At 41.3% G+C, this 17,036-nt stretch overlaps 1 protein-coding gene across 2 annotated transcripts in view; it reads right to left on the bottom strand.

Annotated features, from left to right (window-relative positions):
• The window catches only part of PLCL2 (phospholipase C like 2), a 181,706-nt gene that overhangs the window by 43,421 nt on the left and 121,249 nt on the right, over positions 1 to 17,036 (bottom strand). The gene's annotated exons all lie outside the window — the stretch shown is intronic.

Genomic DNA, 17,036 nt, shown 5'->3' with positions numbered 1-17,036 from the left:
ATTTTTATAAAAACTAAATATATGTACGCTCAAAAGATTATTTGTATAACTCAAAGAACACCATATTTGGGGTAGTTACACTTATTTAAACTAAAGCATAGTCAACATGGCCCTTAAGAAGTGCACCAGATTCTTAAAGTGAGTCTCACAGCACTTGCTACCTTCCACTGTTCTAAGAAAATTACAGTCAACACCCAAAGGTTTGAAGGCCAAAGCAGGCATTCTTTTATATTTTCATTCATTACTCATGGAAGATCTACTCTAGGAAGCCCCTGAGGAGGATCTGGGGGCACAGTGACCCACAGGGTATTGCCCATCTTCGCGGAGCTCACAGCCCAGTGGTGGGGCTTACACCTTGGAATTCTGTGTTTTCACATTCATTCTTCATAATCTGAGTCCTTCCTATAAATGAAAACAGTCTATTTTACAGCTTGGCATATTGAACAGGCAGTGATAAAAATGAATAGTTAAGAAGATTATAATGGTATAAAGTCATTTGTACTGTTACATAATTCACATACTGAAAAGGTTCATATCGTCATCGGTAACCTTTTTCAGCTTTGATGTCAAGCCAAATGAGAGATATGAAGAAGCAAGGACTTCTTCAAGCAATGATGGTGGTTGTCATAGCTCAGTATCAAAGAACTGGCCAACCGTGCCCTCATCATTCGAATAGGAAAAAAGAAATACAAGCAATAAAATGAACCTGGTTGTGAAACAAATGGGTGGGACAGGAGCAATAACAGAAGGAATGGAGAACAAAGCTGCAGGATTGAGCACAGGCTCAGGCATGTAGACAAGCTGTGGGGGAAAGGTGGTCGAAATGGATTCATACTGGGGGTGGCACAGGGGCAGAAAGAGCACATCTTTCTCCAGGTTCAAATCGTGGCTCTGCTATTCATTAGCTTTGTCATCTAGGACAAGATATTAAACGTCATGGGGCCATAATTTCCTGCCTGTAAAATGAGATTAATAAAAGATACCACCCTCATAATGTTGTGAGAATTAAATGAAAGGATGCATGTGACTGGCTCAATGAAGACACCTGCGGTTGGTAGATGTCACAGCTGACTCCCCAGTTATCCAGGGGCCTAGCGGAGCGTGTTCAGGGAGCCCAAAATTAGCTGAATTGAGTATGCCTTCTTTTTATATGCTCAATGGCAATGTTTCAAACACCCATCACTGATATTAGTTTTACTTGAAAAGCCTGGTGTGACGAAGCTCAGAGAAAACAACAAATGGCATTATTACTCTTTGAAGCATCTTCCAGTATCACCAAAGGTTAATATCATCTTTCAGTTGTATAACACATACATACAAGGCTTAAGAAATGCACATCCATCTCGAGGGGCTGGAGAGGACAGCTCCCCTGCTTCCTGTGCTCTGCAATGCATGGGAGGATCAAGCCTTTATTCTTGGGATAATCTTTACTGAGGCCCTGTAAGTGGTCCCCTGAGCTACATGCTAAGAATGAATAAAACAGAGCTGCTGACCCTGAACGGTGAGCAAACAATTAATGACAATAATATGCTATTGGGTGTGACGAAGTTAAATACTCCTATGCCACGTAGGTTGGTAGGATATTTAACGGTGGGTCCTAGCAGTGTCCTGGTGTCCACGTTGATGCCCCATGTGTGGCACGGGCTTCAGTGTGAAAGTTCTCCCCATAATAGGATGAATATGCCCCCTCCCCCTTACTTATGAGCAGTGTATAGAATATGAAGGTGGCTAATACACCAGCATGGAAAATGCAAACACAGTGGAAAGCCATTCCTCTCAGGTTTGTAAGTGGAGAGCAGCAGGTATCTGCAGGCTGTGTTAGAGGGGAATTTCGGAGGTAGCCAGATGAGGAGAAGGTCGGCACCCAGTAAACAAGCAGCAGAGCAGACCAGGCAGGAAGAAAACACATGCAGGCCTTAGCAGAGATGATTCACCGCGCCACACCTGCTATTAAATGTTTTTACCACTTCCTTTGGGAGGAGGAACTGCCAGTTTATACCTTTTTATAGTTTTAGGGTATATATTTATAGTTAGGGTGTATATTTATCATTAAATTACTATATGGCAAACAGTTCATAGTTCTTGTCCATAGCAGGAGCTCATTAATCCTCAACTCGTGCAGTATTTGCATAAGTTCTTCTTGAGTGAAGGAGTCCCTCTAGGTATTCTTCAGGAAGCTCTCTGGAAAGTCCCTGCAAGCGCACTTGGTTAAGGGTCCAGAGGGCTGAGAGGGCTGGCCAGGCGATGGGCTTTCTCACCTGCCTGCCCAGCTGGCTGCTGTCTGGCTTTCATTCAGCGGACAACTGTGATTGATGGTAGAGCACATGGCATTGAGGACACAGCACGGACAAGATGGGAGTGCTGTTTGATCTCATGGGGACTACAATCTCTGTCTGGGTCGGCTACTTGATAACAGGTTGTGGTTATAAATAGTACAAGTGTTGGTTGCATGAATCAAAGCGAAAGCAATTCAGTGCCTCCTCTGCATCAAGTACATACATGGTGATTTCTATTTCATTTAATGCTCACAAAATCCATGGGAGGTGGGTATTTAGGGTGTTAGTTTTACAGATGCAAACACAGAAGAGCTGAGTTCAGCAACTTTCTCAAGGTCATCTGGTATTATGGGCAGAAGGACTGTAGCTAATGAACAATGGAACTGGTATTCTGTTTGACCTCAGAGCCTCTGCTTTTTCCACAGCACCATGATAGGTCTTGACATGAGGAGGAGGAGGAGGAGGAGGAGGAGGAGGAGAAAGACACTCCAACCAGAAAGATGTATAAATGGAAAAGAGAACTGAGTAACTCCTCATAGGTACTACACACAGTATGGCAGTATCATCTCAACTACGGACACGGACCCAGAATTGTTTGGTTTTTTTAAAAATAATATTTCTATAAAGTGCTTTGGAAAAACATTTAAAAAAATGACAACAATAAATAATTTACTTGGCTCTACTTAACAATTTATTATTATAGCAGAGAAATCATTTATATTTAATGTGAAACTACTAGAATAAGCATCTCAGACAAAAGCAGACATGTGGGGAGGGTCATCAAAAGATGAGTCAGAGGGAAAAACTGCTTTATCTTATTTTCTCTGCATATATTAAATTAATATGTGAATACAATGCAAGGCTCATTAGAGTGGTTGGTTTTATAAGTATTATTTGCATTAATGCAAATGCCTTAATTTCATCAATCCCCCTTAAATGTACAAGTCTTGGCACAGCAATCAGACATCCTGTTGCCTGCCCTAGTAACTTACCATGTGGACACTCATACTGTTTATAAATTACAAGATGCTTTTATATATTATAGCTGTTGCTAATGGATTTTATATTAATGTCTAGTTACCAGGATCTTTTCTAAATTTCTGGAACTAATGCATTAGGAAAAAAAATCTATGGATTTAATATAGCCCAGAAACCCATTTCATAAATTTGATCAACTTTCATATAAGAATTTAATACAGGACTCAAGCAGATGAAAAGCAGGAAGTTTCAACTAAAGGCAAAGTAGAAATTAAAATTCAGATTTTATTAAGCTGGAAAGAAACCAGAAATGCCTTTTATAAGAATGCTCTTTTTTGAAAATAACTCCCATGTTAGAATAAGGCAAACTTCTCTGTTTATAGATATGTTATGAGAAGGACTATTACTATATTAATATATTGAATATTACTGGATATCTGTAGACTGCTTCTTTATTTCCTGTTTTGAAATGTGCATATCATTTAGGAAAATTCTGTTTTCAGAAGAAGCAAATCTATGATTTTATATAAGACTCTTATGCCTGATTTTGGACAATACACCAAATCTCAAGAACACAGATTTTGATAATTATGAAAATAATTTTTCAATAAGTGATTTGTCAATAAGTCCTTGAGAGAAATTTAATAGCAACAGTAATAACATCTTCTGAATTCTATATGTTTCCCCCTTTATCTTGCTTTCATCCTCAGTTTCAGTTAGAAAAAGCCTCTCTTAAGACCTGCCTTTGCCTGTCCCCATCTTAACAAATGGAAGTTGCTGCTGCTTTGGTTGTAGCTGTTTCTAATGATGGTACAAAGTCTGAGAAGTGTGAAAGTTGTTATAAAACGTAGCAAAAACGGTTGGTCCTTTTACACAGCTTCACATAACAGGTAAATATATTCCCCAACTAAAATAATTGATCATCATTCTCAAACTTGCCAATGGACTTATGAAAATGATACGCCTGGCCCCCACTGAACACCCCCAGAGTTCCAAGTCTGTCTTGGAGATTCACGGTAGGCCTCGGTGGATGGTGAATGCCCAGGTGGCAGGTGTCGTTTCAGGTACCACCGGCTCAAGAAGGACCTGGGAGGGCTGGCCCAAAGCTGGACTTGCCTCTCAGAGATGAATAACAAAACGGCAAATGTGAATCAGGGATGGAGGTCTTTGAAAGATGAACTAATTCAATCCAGAGCAGTATTCTCCCTCTAATGACAAGTATCTTTACGACAGTCTCTAATTCTAAAGCTCAGTGTCACTGGAGGATTATCACCCTTTTGCTACACAGCCCTATAAAGTGAGTTGCTTCACTAACGCTGAGAATGGGACAGAAAATAAGAACACAATTTCCTCAGCAATCTGTAACCTTTAGTGGTTTTTTCCCATGATCTTGAGAGTAACATCTCTCTGAGTTAATAACACTATCTTTTTTTTTTTAACACTTCAAAATAATTATTACTATGTAGGTGAAAAAAATCTTTAGCATCAAATGCAGAAAAAGTGAAATTCAGGGGTAACATTTTCTTTCACTAAAGCTTCCTTCCAAGGACAGCAAAATGTCACAAAGTTGAACTATGGGAGATAAACCACTTATATAGTTATTGTTTATCCTTTCGGAGTTCATAAGTGCAGTGATTGGGTGTTCACACTTGTATGTGAGATGTGCCTCCCATAAACCTTGTTACATCTGCACATTACCCGTCTGACGTGAAAAAATAATAATAATAATAAATAAATAAATAAATAAATAAATAAATAAAGTTATTGTTGGAAAATACAACAAAGCATTTAACACTTGAAAATGAAATAAAAAATCACACATTTGAACTGGGGTGTGAAAGTTCCATCGCTGTGGGGGGGTCTTTGTCCAGCTGCACACTACAATGAAAGCCAGCCCCCTCTCCATCTCACACAGGTGAAGGGTTGTGGCCACGTGCTGCTGTGTGGCGGAGGGCAGAGGGCTGGGTACCATCCAGGGGCTGAGCCATGCCAGGTCATTAATAGCTGCAGTCATCATCCTTTCCAGCAAGGTCACTATGAAAACACTTTCTTAAATAATGAACCATTTCCAGAGTAACTTGTCCTAGTTTCTTCATGAAATCTCACTTCTGCGTCCATATTTTTCACTATGCAAATTATAGAAAATGGTAAGAAAAAAATCTATATGATAGAAAAATTATAGAAAGAACCCAAAGCTCTGCCGGATCGAAAAGCACAGCTGAACTGTAAACAAACACGTAGAGAGGAGCATATTTTATTTGGGTGCCGCGGCACACTAGATGCATTGCAGGCATGATGGCGAGGGGGCTGGATAGCAACCAGTGTGAAATGCTGTTAAGCTCTGTAGGCACTGCCATCCCGTTAGAGCACGGCAGGGAAATGTGGCTAGAAAAGGAGCGACAGGCCAGATAGGACGGGATACAGAATTACGAATTTAAGCAGGGGCTCTGGGTGATCAAAGTGGAATTTGAGAAGTATGAACAAAGGGTGATGGAGGAAATGGGGGTGGAGGGCCTGAAAGTGGGGGCAGAGGCAGGCTGGGAGCCACTGCTATAGGAGAGACACAGGAGGCCCAGAGGAGCTGATAACGGATGGGACTGAGTGATTGATTAGGTAGGGAAGGACAGAGCAGGACTCAGTGACCGGGGTGCTGTGGGCACAGAAGGATGAGCCAAAGACAGGGAGGGTAAACTGGATAGATAAGAAAAACCACAAAACACTCAACAGCTGTAAAACATTTCACAACTTACAAAGTGTCTTTAATATGCTAACTGATTCAGGATGTGGAGTTCCATCTTAGGTGAGCTGAGTTGGTGGTTGCAACAGGGCAGCCTTGAGAAAAATCTGCAGCAGCAACCAGCAACTGTGTGAAAGCTTGTTGCTGGCACTGGAAAATTGGGAATGTTGTGCATTGAGGTAGCAGCTGAGATGAAAGAAGGCCTACATCTCTGAGAGAGGAATGTTAAGAGAGCTGCGATGAAAACATCACAGTGGTGCCCTAGAATCACTCTGATTAATAAGCAGAGAGGACTAGCGGAAGAGACACAGAAGATGTGATGAGAGGGGAACGGATGGAAGAAGGATATTAAACAGTTACAGATCCATGAGCAGAGTTTCTAGAAGGAGACGAGTCTCCAGGATTAGGAGCTCTGGATTTGGTCATTTGGTAATTGTGGAGAAGGTAATCGCAGTACCGACAGCTCTGCTATCACGCGACAGACGTCATCCTACATATCAATGTCCTATACAAAAATGTGCAATACAAACCACAAGGTTTGTGGGGGAAATGAGGTTAGGGGCACAACTTTCAAAAATGTTGCAGAGACATTAAAAAAGGCAGGAACTGAATAAAAGTGGTAGCACAGTTCTGCATATGTTAAATAGTCAAGGAATGCAAAATTACTACAATGAATGTGGCACCTGGCCTTGAAAAAGACCTGATGTTTGCGTGTGGAAATTGGTGTCAGAAATGTTGCAGCTTGTGAGTTACTATGAAGTGGTAGGAGAGTGATCTGAAATCTGATGAAAAGATGTAACCCAAGATGCGGATGGGAGTAGCTCATAACACACTCGGTGAACTGAAGTAGCTGGTAGGTGTTTGAGGTGTGTTATGTGTCTACTCAGTTCACCAAGGTGCAGTTTTCTGTGTTCACCTGTGTTTCTTGTGGTCAAAACTGTGCACAGCAAACACAAAATCCACCTTCTGCTAAAATTGTTCACTAATGTATCCATCACATTCAAATAAATTTGCATTTTAAAGCAAATGTTTAGCAAAACTGAGGATAAAAGGAAAAGTATTTCAAAATCTTTCTGAGTTTTTTTTCAAAGTCTCCTATGCAATTGTATTGTGAAGTATAAACTCTCAGTTTCTGTCATAGTTAAGTATGGTTTTGGCATCATATATGCCTGCCTCAACACTGTACTCAACTATTTTAACAACCATTTCTTGCCAGAGAATAGATGCCAAGTACTATATAGATCTGGAGAGAATTATGAGTTATGAGTGACCCAGGGTCCACATTCAGGAAGCCAAGAATTCTCTAGCTTTTCAATATTGTCTAACTTTTCATAAAGTTCACGTAGGAGCGAGGGTGGTATGGACCTAAGTGAAGAATGGGGCTCTCCCACAGTTTTTACCTAAACACTGATGCCATCTGAATCTCCTATGCATGAAATTTCAGATCAAATCCTGTAAAGTAACATCACATCTCATCTGTAGGTCTCTAGTTGATTTTTCACATGATAAAAAGCCTCCTCTACCACACTCAACGTCTCCACCTATAACTCCTCACTCTAAATTAATATATAATCATATCCACACACTTAGAAAGGGCTGCATTTCACATATTAAACTTTAAGTTTAATTAGACTGCAATTTCTGGGGTGAATCACCATGTAAATATAAGATAAAGATGTTATGATTATTATACACAGAGTTATATAGGTTTCTCCTGGTCTCGCCTAAATAACCATTTGGATTCAGTATAAAATTCACAAAAATAAACAGTGTGCAATCAAAACACCAGATTGCCCTAGGTTCTTACTCTCTACCAGTTGCTTTGGCACCCAGTGCACACGGGATGGACCGAAATGTTTACATCTGTGGGTATTTCTGAGAGGCACTTCCAGCAGCAGCCACTAGAAGTCCTTAGTAATACACATTTGTTAGGCTGGAGGAGAGAGAATGGAGCAGAGATGAGAGAAAACGCCACAAAGAGGAAATCAGGGGTTGGGGGAGAGTACTATGTAGAGGAATAAAAGAAAAAAACAGAAGACAAAATCACAGAGGCAGAGTTTAGTAGAGGAATTAAAACAGTGAATGTACCATGTTGATTTATTTACCCAACGATAAATTTTTAAATCAGGTAAGAAATTTTTATTTTATACAGACAACTGAATAAACTATAAAGCCATGACCAAAACCTTAGTCACTCATATTTCTAGATTAAGTGGGATTTAGCATTAGAAGTCTCTATATGTTCCCAAACATATTTAAATAGAGCAGGGTCTGGAGAAGCTCCACTGTGCAACACAGCCTGGGGAAAACAGAAAAGGGCTCTGGAAAAACCAGGGGCTCCTATGTACCAGAGGATTAGTCATGAAGACAATGCACAGGTTTTAAATTGTTCTTTTTACTGTCAATTGTTGGCAAAGTTTAAAAACTTCCAAATAGTTTTAGTTTCACAAAGGACACGGGATTTCAAATGGTTGAGTAGAATTTTGGTTTTGATCTCGTTTCTGTTTCTGGCCCTGTATAATACAATACTCAGAGAAAACAAAAATTATTGAAAATTGAGCAGAAAAAACAGAACCTAAACTAGCCTAAATAGGGACTGCATTGGAATTGTAAAACTATCCAGAAAAACTACATAACAACTCCTATCAGTTCATGCAACAATGTATTATTCCGTGCTTTTCTGTGCAGAGAGCATGCACTTTAATTGTAATAATCTTGTTGCTTCTCCATTTGATGATCCGCCTCATATGATCAGAAGTCTCCATGGGGGTGCTACGTATCATTTCGACATGATCACGGCAGGAGGTTGTATGCAACATTCCCATAGTAACCAGGCTACTTGATAGTGCACACACAAACCCCATCCTGCCTGGGGCCTTTGTGGCTTTGTCAGCCTCGTAACACCCTAAAACTCTTTTCTGCTTTTCTAAACTATGATCATGATGTCCTTACATGACATTCTCATACCATCTCAGACGGCATGAGATTTAAGCGCACCTTGTGCTCCATTTCCCTCTATGGTTCCGAGAGCAGGAAGGAATATGAGTCACTGAGGGACTTGGCAACTTGGACAGGAACTTCCAACTGGGCCTGCAGGCCAAGCGCAGTCCAGTGGGGATGTCGTCTACAGCCAACCACTCACTCCTGCCTCCACTAAGTGCCTGGGATGAGGGAAAGGGTGGCCAAGGCACCAGCTGTCACACCCCGGGGCCTTGGAAGTTTTAAAGATAGTAGATTCAGAAGCTACATCGTGGATGGAAGGGAGTGTCTCCAAAGAACTGATGAGAATGGCTTAAAATCTGGCCTGAATCATCCCTGCAGGAAGGGGAACTTGAACTCCTTCAACCCAAATTATGCAGTGAGCAAGCTACTTCCGGAGAGCAGAGTAGGAACCTCTGGATGCTACATTAACTCCTTCAAGTCACCGAGGGCCGTTTAGAGTTCTGACAGGCTCATTTAAAACTACTCTTACTAAATTAATTAAATTTCAAAAGATATGATTAGAATTAAACACAGTACCACTTTTATTATTGTGTATTTCTATCAAGCCTTTTCTCCAAGGGGATCAAGGGGATTTAGAAAGTCCTAATTAACAGCAGGTAATTCTATCATACTCTTATTGTAAGACATCATTAGTTTCTCCTAGGTTTGTGATAACTAAGTATAGATGGTAGTTAAGAGAGAAAAGTAGTTGGAGACGTCTCTGTAATGAAAAGCAAGATTTTTGAGCACAGTGAGCATCCGCAGTATCCCAGGAATGGGAGCTAGAAGACAAGAAGGCACTGGACCAGCTACTACGGTATTTACCGTACAAACCCAGGCATTCTTCCTGAGGTTGACCACATAACTCACGTGTTTCTGGGTCTTCCCCTTTCGGAGTAGAGTGATAACTAGCCTAGCAAGTTGGTGGGAAATCTTACCTTCTGCTTTTCACTTTATAACTTTAAACCGGCCTTTATGAAAGCGAGTTGCCATGCTCTCTAAACTGCAAAGCTGCTGCTATGAAGATTGGAGTGATGTGAAAATACACACACGTAAAGGTCTTCAAGCCTCAAGAGCTGCCTATTTCTAGCCTTTGAACACTAATAATGAACACTAATAATAATAATGACTACCATTTATGGAGAATTTATCATGTTCTGGGCTACTTATATGTAACCTCATACTCTCTAAGGTGATGGTGCTGTGCCTGTTTTACAAATCAGGAAATGGACTTGCCCCCAGTCATAGAGGAAGCGCCAGAACAGTGACTTTCTCATCATCATATTCTTTCCTAGCACCACCTCCTGAAAAAAACCCACTCAGCTACTTCCTAGGGAAAAGGAAGGTTCCTCCTCTACCCCTCAATTTTTCGTCACAATGTCTGTAGAAGAACAATCTTGTGCACAGGTATTCACATTCCATGAACACCTGCCCAGAGGGTCTGGGTGAATTCACAGCTGTATTTATTGAGATGTGCCCTTGGCAAAGCACACCAGGGCAAATCTTCTGTTGGGTGCCAGTAGCCCTGGGAGTCAGCTCAGGATGGCAGGTGAGATGACAAAGACAAGGATTTCCCAAGGTGGGGTAGGAGCTGGTGGAGGCAAGATTTCTTCCCCCAGGAGTCCCCGACTGTGGTATGGCTCACCCCCAGGGCCAGGGAGTGTCAGAGATGAATCGGGTATGACAATTGCGAGAAGGTAGCTGTCTGGCACTCAGGGACTTTCCTGCTTGGCCCACCAGGGGCCCATGGCCACCGATTAGCTCACATGACAACTGATCTACTAGCACGCTTTGGAAAGTAATGAAATACTACACGTGTCTGAGGCGTGTTCCCCTGAGGGTGGCTGCATTGAATCTGGTTCCTCTCCTGGCCAGGTGAGCAACTAAGAGCCTGACCTCTTCCTCCTGCTCTCCCCTCCACTCTTCAACCTGCTATACTTGCTTCTTAGAACATATCAATCTTTAAATAGGAATTTCAGACAAGGCAAAGCACCCTCTGACCAAGGGTAGCGGAGACTTCGAGGGCTTACACAAGAGGTACATGATCTAGGGCGCTGGGACCCTCATGGCTTCCTTCCTCGCACCTGTTCCAGGCCCAGCCCCTTCTGCCTCTGACCTCACCCTCCCCACAAGCATCTGGAGCTGTCCAGGTACCTCAGGTGTCCTCTTCTTCCTGGAATGGCAAAGCCCCTACTCCCTGCCTTAGGACACGGGTGCTACCACCTGGTACAAAGACTGGAAGAGCAGCCAATCCGCCCTCCACCCCTTCACCAGCCCCCAAACCTGACCTTCCCAAGGAGGGCTTTTTGTGATCATATAAATCGGTCAAGTTCAGGGAAATACAGGCACTCTGGGCCAGAGACATAGGGCAGAAACGACCTCTGCATTGTGAAGATGGAGGTCCTTTTCAGTCATTCATTCATCAACATATTTGGAGTGCCTAATCTGTGGTGAGAACACAGTGGCGAACACTGTCCCTGCCGTCCTAGAGCTCAGATTTAGGGGCGGGGGAGAGAGGTACCTTCCAAAAAGGAATCAAGTCAATGAATGTATGATTACAAGTTGGAATAAGAAGGCGAGGAACAGCAGGAAGAGCAGGAGGGTGTGGAATCCAGCGCTTTCCTATCCCCCTGGTGTGAGAAGGCCTCCCAGATTTGGTCTCCACCCTCAGCACCCTTTCTAATCCCTCCCTTTATGAGACAGCTTTAAATAAAATGTGGTTAGCATGGCCTGGATTTTATAATCTGAGAGAAAGCTCTCCTCCCTCTTAGGGAGGGTGAAAGGAAACGGGGTTTTTAGAGACGATGAGGAGCCTGCTTGCTAACTCCACCCAATTCCCCTTTCTCTACCCAGCCTTTACCCTCCCCTAACAAGAACCGCTTGATCTGACTGAGAAAAGGAGCACCAACCACTTAACTGGATTCTTTGGCTGGTTCTTAATGCCCCCTTACCAAGCAGTGCGATCGTGACTATGCGTCTCACTAAATGTGTAAAGTTACAAATTTTAGTGGATTATGTAACACAAAACTTGGGTTGATTGTCACCATTTTCTATGGACACAGCATGCTTGCCTCGTAAGCACTGTAAGAAATCAGAGCAAACTTTAATTTTCATGGCTTTTTTCTCCCAGTGTTCCACCTCTAGTGTCTTTGGGTTCCTGACCAGCAAGTGCTAACAATTAGAGGACAGAGGCACTCAAGCGATTATAGCACTCTCCTCCTACTGGGTTAATAAGTAGACTGATGTTCTTAAGGATCAACATTCAAAATACATTGAGCACATTACTAAAAGAAAGAAAAGCCTTTAAGATCATAATGTAAGCTGACAAAAGTGAATTTGGAAACCAGTGCATCGAATAAAATAACCTAAGGACTTTTCTCCCCATCTTCCTTTCGAGGGGTTGACAAACTTTTTCTGTAAAGGAGCGGACAGTCCCTATGTTAGGCTTTGAAGCTACGGCTTAGTTTCCGTTGCAAATACTCAGCTCTGCAGTTTTAGTGAGAAAGCAGTTACAGAGAAAATGTAATGCATATGGCTGTGCTTTAATTAAACTTAGCTTATGGACACAGAGGTGTGAATTTCATATGAATTTCACATGTCATGAAATACTGTTATTTTTAATTTTTTTTCAATCATTTAACATGTAAAAACCATTCTTAGCGTGCAGACCATAAGCCCCCACTTCCCAAGGGCTGCTCTAACATGTTACTATATGATGCATCAACTCAAATAGCCATTTGTATTCACAAAGATAGGTTTTTACTTTTGGCACCAGATCACTGATTAAAAAGCTAAAATTATTTTGTGCCATATAATGACAGAAATGATGGTGTATCTCCATTTGATCACTCTCCAGTGTAGAAGGGTAATAATTATAAAGAAAATTAGAATAATCAACACTGAGTTCAAAGAAAGTACTTGAATTAAAGATTTCTATAAGTAGATACAGGATCTCCTATACAAAATCTCCATATAAAAATCTGTAATATTTAGCCCTACTGATTTGACTAATATTAAATATAGTAGGGAAATAAATATTTTAAACTACTTAACATGGTATTTTTAAGTCTGTAGAATTAAACTTAACTCTTAACACATCATATTGTCCACCCACTGAGTTTACTCTGAGAGTAATTTTCTTATGGTTCAGAATTTGAAATGCCCTAATTAAGTTAGAAAAGACTTTAAAACCATTATTAAGTGTTGTTTTTATTCCTGATGAATTCGTGTGGTGGTAAAATCAGATTTGTGGTAATCAAAGGTGGTTATTTTTGTGGGCTGAGTGGCATTAATTATTTCACGGCAGTCTGGGGGAATATAAGTGAACAGAATGAAAAACAGTCACTGTTAAAATAGAAAAACAACTGACAGTTCCTGCAGTCCCCACTGAGAGAACAGTTCATGTGCTCTGTTGATGGAGAGAAGTCACCATCCAGACAGGGACTGAGGGTAAGCCTTCCCACCTATGCGAAAACGAGAAACAATGAATCCATAGGCAGTGCTTAATTATTTCAGTCTAACGAAGTGAGGCTTCAAAGCTTATATAGTACCAAATGTTATTTATAGGAATACATCTATTTGCAGAGAAAAACCACTGCCTCATTATTCAATAGGCTGTGGAAAAATACGTTTAATTTTTTTTTTCCAGTTCATGACTAGCGATGTAACAGACAGGGGAAAAAAGTGAGAAATCAGTATATCCTACTGCCCAAGAAAAGATGCCAAAAGGTGGCTCAAGTAAGTGTCTACAATTACATATTTCTCAAAGACAATTCTGAAATATATGATTTTTCATATAATCTGGTTATTTCAATAGTTTCATTTTGTGAAGTTGATTCCATCCAAATTATCCCATTTCTTAGAGAGTTATCTTCCAAAATATGATTGCACATCCAAAGAATATGTGTCCATGAAAACAGAGGAGCTCAGCATTTCATTTACACACAAATCTATATACTACCACTAACAACTTTATACATGTATCTAATGTAATTTCAATCATTTCAATTCAACTCCAAATTGGACTTGTAATACTGCCGAATTTCTAAATGGCAAAGCATATGCCATTCTAAACTACACAAGAATGGGTGGCAATAAATCAAGTTAATCTTTGATGAATAAATCTTGCCTTTATAAAGTCAGGGAATGGTATTGAGAACATCATGATCTAAACAATAAAATTATATTATCACTGTGACTTACATGCTTTCTAAACTCTAACCTGAACAACAATAGGGCACAATGAAATGTTAAACGATTCATCCTTTTGATGAATGTTTAACAAAAGAATACTTCTGAAAATAAATTCACATGTGTGATTCGTACTGGTTAATTATAGCCAGCACTTTGAAGCCAGCACTGTTAAAATAATCACTTGGGCAAAATATCTCCACTTAACTAGCTGGAGAACATTCTGAACCCCACATGGAGCCAGACACCAGGGCAAAGCCCAATGAAGGTTCAGATGCCAAAGGCAGCCACCTTCCCAGGTGGGATGTAGGACCACCATAGGCTTCCCACCCGCAACTCCCCACCTGGTCAGAAATGGCCACCATTAGGAAAACTAATTAAGTTAAACAGTGAAGGTGAATTTCCTGGCTCCTCCAAAGGCTATAGCCCAGAGAGTGATTGGTCTTCCAAAACGGAGCCCCCTACTTGGGGAGCTCCATGGTTTTATCCCGCTGTCTGCAAGCTCACAGCGACGGAAACAAATACATTGATTTCCCTTTCCAAGTAGCCAGCACACACACGCGGGCACGGCGCCCTCTGCACCAACAGCACAGGCTGGAGGGTCAAGGAGAGACTGGGCTTTCTTTTCCCTGGGTTCAAGGTGAGAGGGAGACAGGCCCCCAAACACAAGAAGCAGGTCGAGTGCATTAGTGAGCTATGAAATGCATGTTCTAGTTCAGCGAGTCTTCATCTCTGTGAATCTGAAAGGATTTGGAACTCAAGCTGCATAACGGTATACAAATGATCACACAATGAAAGCCAATTAGGCCCTTTGTTGCTTTGATCACGGCTTTTCTGTTGGAAAAGGGTTTCCACAAAAGAGGACCATTGCATCCACAAAACTATAGATGTACAGATGATAACATTCTGCGGACACTACAAAAAGAATTACAAATTTGAAGACGTCAAAGGATTCTGAGTGTTGTAAAAACTTTTTATTTTTAAAGGTTTGTATGGTACTGATTGTGTTTGATACATGTTTCAAGAGCAAATCAAAAATTTTGATTCTAGAAAACTAGAATTACTCAAGGAAAATAGCAATTCGGCTCTATTCCTCTTGATGATCATAATATAATCCTTTTGGCTGATCTAGTTCTCAAAGGTGCCATATCCTACTTCCAACTCTACCTCCTGGCTCCTCTCTGAAACATCTAGGTCTTTCTGTAGGTAATATCTCAGGAAGTCTGCTTTACGGCAATCCAGAAGACGAACTGCAGTGGGGACGGTATGCTGTCGTCTGGGGGGGCTACAGCACACAGGTGTAATGGGGATACTGTAAAGCTATTTTTCCCCCCACACATGTTGCCATATTTTATAAATCATTTTGCCCTGGGGGCTTTCCACTTATTCAAACAGTGAGTTTCAGAGCCTGGGGGAAGAGCGGCTATCTTATTAAAACAAAGACACTTCTCAGATTTAAAGGTCAAACTAGATTTTTTTTTTCAGGTTCCTACCAAAACAACAGGCTTGAAAGTCAGGATTTGTCAAGAAGAAACTATTTTTGAAATTATTTTGACATATCAAGAAACAAGCCTGTTGCTTCATCCCCTAGGGTAGAGAAGGCTGCCCCTCCATCTACCAAGGCCTGACCGAGAGTGTGCAGCGCTAACATGGGAGCAGGAAAGAGACAGTGGAGGAAGGGCTGCAAGTTCACCCCTCACAGTCCTGAGTGAGTGGAGATGGAGCCGGGAAATCCCTCCACCGCAAGGACCAGCCTCAAGGTGAATGGGGAGGGAGAGGGCAGGGAGGGTGAGCTTTACTAAGGACACAGAAAGAAGACCTCTGCAACACGCCCCTCGGGCAACCAGTGGCCACTCCGTAGAGGAGCAGAGGTAAGGAGAGAAAGTCTGAGAGGCTGAGCATTTTACCTCCAGAAGCAAGCATTTACAGCACAAAATGGATAATGCGAATGCAATGGTGCAAGTTTACCAAACCTAACTGCAATTTAGTAGCTACATTCCCTTTGCCATCTGAGTGGAGTGTGAAGTCTGAACTCAAACTCTGCCACGTGGGCACGCGGTGATGAGGGGCTGAAGGCGGCCACCGAGAGGGACGGACAGCCAGCACCGCCTCCTCTGCTCAATTAAAGTTTGTTTATTCAAAGTCTAATGGAGACAAAAAGTTAGGAAATAAACTAGGACAAGGAAGCTAAATGCTTCCTCACAACTTTGAAAAGCCTCCAGTGCAAATTATGACTGACCAAAATAACTGTGCATATTATTTATAGAAAAAGTACAGAATTTTAAAGATGTATCGGTCTTTTTTTTTTTTTTTTAATTTCTTTGACAGAAAGAAGAACTTAGCAAATAACTCAAGGAGGTATCCTAGGCTACTGCTGAAACAAACAAAATACTTCAAGAAGGGACTAGATAGATAGATCAAGCAAACTTTGAAGGAATTATACAAGGACAAAATCCAGTGTTCAATGTGGAATTTGATGGGAACATAGGAAGTAATTCCTCTGCTCTTGAATAGGAAGAAAAAAAGACTACAGTGCTTCAGTGATCTTACTTTTATCAAAGATATAGTGGCATTCTTTCGCATAAAGCATAGGTTTAGAAAGAAGTTCCCTAACATTTCTGGAGCTTTAGGTTTCAGATATATTTTATACATATTTTCTACCAGATTCAGGGAAATAAAGTACATATCTGGGAGAAAAAAAGCAATCTTGCTCTGCCCCATTAGAAAGCAATCGAAAGGCTCTAAACAGAGAAGTAAAACAGTTAGAGATCCCACCAAACAAACGGCCCCAAAGCACTGCACCATCACAGTTCCCCTGGGGGCTTTGGTCCAAATGAAATCTATACAGAAACTAAAGTGATGCCAACAGTAGG

This window comes from Hipposideros armiger, unplaced genomic scaffold (assembly GCF_001890085.2).
Source record: "Hipposideros armiger isolate ML-2016 unplaced genomic scaffold, ASM189008v1 scaffold_823, whole genome shotgun sequence".
Taxonomy (NCBI): domain Eukaryota; kingdom Metazoa; phylum Chordata; class Mammalia; order Chiroptera; family Hipposideridae; genus Hipposideros; species Hipposideros armiger.
The sequence above is the reverse complement of the archived record's forward strand: the minus strand, read 5'-3'. Positions and strand labels throughout refer to the sequence as shown.